Raw genomic sequence first — 4,829 nt, 5'->3', positions numbered from 1 at the left:
CAATGACACCAAGTAACAAAGACATACACTGACACCCAGGAACAAAGAAATCCACTGACACCAAGTAACAAAGACATACACTGCCACCCAGGAACACAGACACACACTGACACCAAGTAACAAAGACACTCACTTAGTCCAAGTAACAAAGACATACACTTACACCAAGTATTTTGACATACACTGCCAGCAAGTAACAAAGACATACACTGATACACAGTAACACAGAAACCCACTTACATCAAGTAACAAAGACATGCACTGAAACCAAGTCACAAAGACACGCACTGACACCCAGTAACAAAGACAGACACTGATACCCAGTAACACAGACACAAACCTACACCAAGTAACAAAGACATGCACTGACCCCAAGTCACAAAGACACACACTGACACCCAGTAACAAAGACATACACTGATACCCAGTAACACAGACGCACACTTACACCAAGTAACAACGACATACACATACACCAAGTAACACAGACATACACTTACACCAAGTATTTTGACATACACTTACACCAAGTAACAAAGACACACACTGACACCAAGTAACAAAGACATACACTGACAAGAAGTAACAAAGACACACACTTACACCAAGTAACATAGACATACACTGACACCAAGTAACAAAGACAGACAATTACACCAAGTAACAAAGACATACAATTACACCAAGTATTTTGACATACACTGACTCCAAGTAACAAATACATACACTGTTACCCAGTAACACAGACACACACTTACACCAAGTAACAAAGACATACACTGACACCAAGTCACAAAGACACACACTGACACCCAGTAACAAAGACATACACTGACACCAAGTAACAAAGACATACACTGATACCCAGTAACACAGACACACACTTACACCAAGTAACAAAGACACACACTGATACCCAGTAACACAGACACACACTTACACCAAGTAACAAAGACATACACTGACACCCAGTTACAAAGACATACACTGACACCCAGTAACACAGACACACACGGACACCAAGTAACAAAGACACACACTTACACCAAGTAACACAGACACACTGACACCCAGTAACACAAACAGACACACTGACACCCAGTAACACAGACACACACTGACACCAAGTAACAAAGACATACACTGACACCCAGTAACACAAGCAAACACAGTTGCCCCTAGTATAGGTAGGTGGTAGGGAAATATACAGGGACCGGTGGGGATGTTAATGGAATACGGGATTCGTGTAGGATTAGTATAAATGGTTGGTTGATGGTCGGCACAGACTCGGTGGGCCGGAGGGCCTGTTTCAGTGCTGTATCTCTAAACTAAACTAAGTACTGACACCTAGTGTCACTGACACCCAGTAACACACTGATACACAGTGACAAAGACATACACTGACACCCAGGAACACAGAAACAATGACACCATGTAACAAAGACAGACACTGACACCAAGTCACAAAGACACACACTGACAAACAGTAACAAAGTCATACACTGACACCAAGTATTAAAGACATACACTGATACCCAGTAACAAAGACACACACTTACATCAAGTAACAAAGACATACACTGACACGAAGTCACAAAGACACACACTGACAACCAGTAACAAAGACATACACTGACACCAAGTCTCAAAGACATACACTTACACCAAGTAACAAAGACATAAACTGACACCCAGTAACAAAGACATTCACTGACAACAATTCACAAACACATACAATGACACCAGTGAACAAAGACATACACTTACACCAAGTAACAAAGAGACACACTTGCACCAAGTAACAAAGACATACACTGACACCAAGTAACAAATACAGACAATTACATCAACTAACAAAGACATACACCTACACCATGTATTTTGACATACACTGACACCAAGTAACAAAGACATACACTGATACCCAGTAACACAGAGACACACTTACACCAAGTAGCAAAGACAAACACTGACACCAAGTCACAAAGACACACACTGACACACAGTAACAAAGACATGCACTGAAACCAAGTAACAAAGACATACACTGATACCCAGTAACAACGACATGCAATGACACCCAGTAACACAGACACACACGGACACCAAGTAACAAAGACATACACTGACACCAAGTAACAAAGACATACACTTACACCAAGTAACAAAGACATTACCTGATACCCAGTAAAACAGACACAGACTTACACCAGGTAACAAAGACACACACTGACAACAAGTCACAAACACATACACTGACACCAAGTAACAAAGACATACACTTCCACCAAGTAACAAAGACATACACTGATAGCCAGTAACACAGACACACACTGACACCGAGTTAGAAACACACACTGACCCCCAGGAACACAGAAACACACTGACCCCCAGTAACACAGACATACACTGATACCCAGTAACTCAGACACACACATACAGTAAGTAACAAAGACACACACTGATACCCAGTAACACAGACACACACTTACACTAAGTAACAAAGACATACACTGACACCCAGTAACAAAGACATACACTGACACCCAGTAACACAGACACACACGGACACCAAGTAACAAAGACACACACTTACACCAAGTAACAAAGACATACACTGACACCAAGTCATAAAGACACACACTGACACCCAGTAACAAAGACATACACAGATACCCAGTAACACAGACACACACTTACACCAAGTAATAAAGACATACACTGACACCAAGTCAAAAAGACACACATTGACACCCAGTAACAAAGACATACACTGACTCCAAGTCACAAAGACATACACTGATACCCAGTAACAAAGAAATACACTGATACCCAGTAACACAGACACACACTTACACCAAGTAACAAAGACACACACTGATACCCAGTAACACAGACACACACGTACACCAAGTAACAAAGACATACACTGACACCCAGTTACAAAGACATACACTGACACCCAGTAACACAGACATGCACTGATACCCAGTAACACAGACACACACATACAGTAAGTAACAAAGACACACACTGATACCCAGTAACACAGACACACACTTACACTAAGTAACAAAGACATACACTGACTCCCAGTAACAAAGACATACACTGACACCCAGTAACACAGACGCACACGGACACCAAGTAACAAAGACACACACTTACACCAAGTCATAAACACATACACTGACACCAAGTAACAAAGACATACACTTACACCAAGTAACAAAGACATAAACTGATACCCAGTAACACAGACACAGACTTACACCAAGTAACCAAGACATACACTGACACCAAGTCACAAACACATACACTGACACCAAGTAACAAAGACATACACTTACACCAAGTAACAAAGACATACACTGATACCCAGTAACACAGACACACACTGACACCGAGTTAGAAACACACACTGACCCCCAGTAACACAGACACACACTGACCCCCAGTAACACAGACATACATGGAAACCAAGTAACAAAGACACACACTTACACCAAGTAACACAGACACACACTGACACCCAGTAACACAGACACACACTTACACCAAGGAACAAAGACATACACTGACACCAAGTAACAAAGACATACACTTACAAAAAGTAACAAAGACATACACTGATAACCGGTAACACAGACACACACTGACACCAAGTAACAAAGACATACACTGATACCCAGTAACACAGACACACACTTACACCAAATAACACAGACATACACTGACACCCAGTAACAAAGACATACATTGACACACTGTAACAAAGACACACAGGGACACCAAGTAACAAAGACACACACTTACACCAAGTAACACAGACACACACAGACACCCAGGAACAAAGACATGCACTGACACCCAGTAACACAGACACACACGGACACCAAGTAACAAAGACACACACTTACACCAAGTAACAAAGACACACATTTACACCAAGTAACACAGACACACACTTACACCAAGTAACAAAGACAGACACGGATACCCAGTAACACAGACACACACTTACACAAAGTAACAAAGACATACACTGATACCCAGTAACACAGACACACACTGACACCGAGTTAGAAACACACACTGACCCCCAGTAACACAGACACACACTGACCCCCAGTAACACAGACATACATGGAAACCAAGTAACAAAGACACACACTTACACCAAGTAACACAGACACACACTGACACCCAGGAACACAGACACACACTTACACCAAGTAACAAAGACATACACTGACACCAAGTAACAAAGACATACACTTACAAAAAGTAACAAAGACATACACTGATAACCGGTAACACAGGCACACACTGACACCAAGTAACAAAGACATACACTGATACCCAGTAACACAGACACACACTTACACCAATTAACACAGACATACACTGACACCCAGTAACAAAGACATACATTGACACCCTGTAACAAAGACACACACGGACACCAAGTAACAAAGACACACACTTACACCAAGTAACACAGACACACACAGACACCCCGGAACAAAGACATGCACTGACACCCAGTAACACAGACACACAGGGACACCAAGTAACAAAGACACACACTTACACCAAGTAACACAGACACACAATTACACCAAGTAACAAAGACAGACACTGATACCCAGTAACACAGACACACACTTGCACAAAGTAACAAAGACATACACAGACACAAAGTAACAAAGACACACACTTACACCAAGTAACACAGACACACACGGACACCAAGTAACAAAGACACACACTTACACCAAGTAACACAGACACACACTGACACCCAGTAACACAGACACACACTTACT

This window comes from Heterodontus francisci, unplaced genomic scaffold (assembly GCF_036365525.1).
Source record: "Heterodontus francisci isolate sHetFra1 unplaced genomic scaffold, sHetFra1.hap1 HAP1_SCAFFOLD_84, whole genome shotgun sequence".
In the NCBI taxonomy this organism is placed as follows: domain Eukaryota; kingdom Metazoa; phylum Chordata; class Chondrichthyes; order Heterodontiformes; family Heterodontidae; genus Heterodontus; species Heterodontus francisci.
This window is presented reverse-complemented; position numbering follows the sequence as displayed.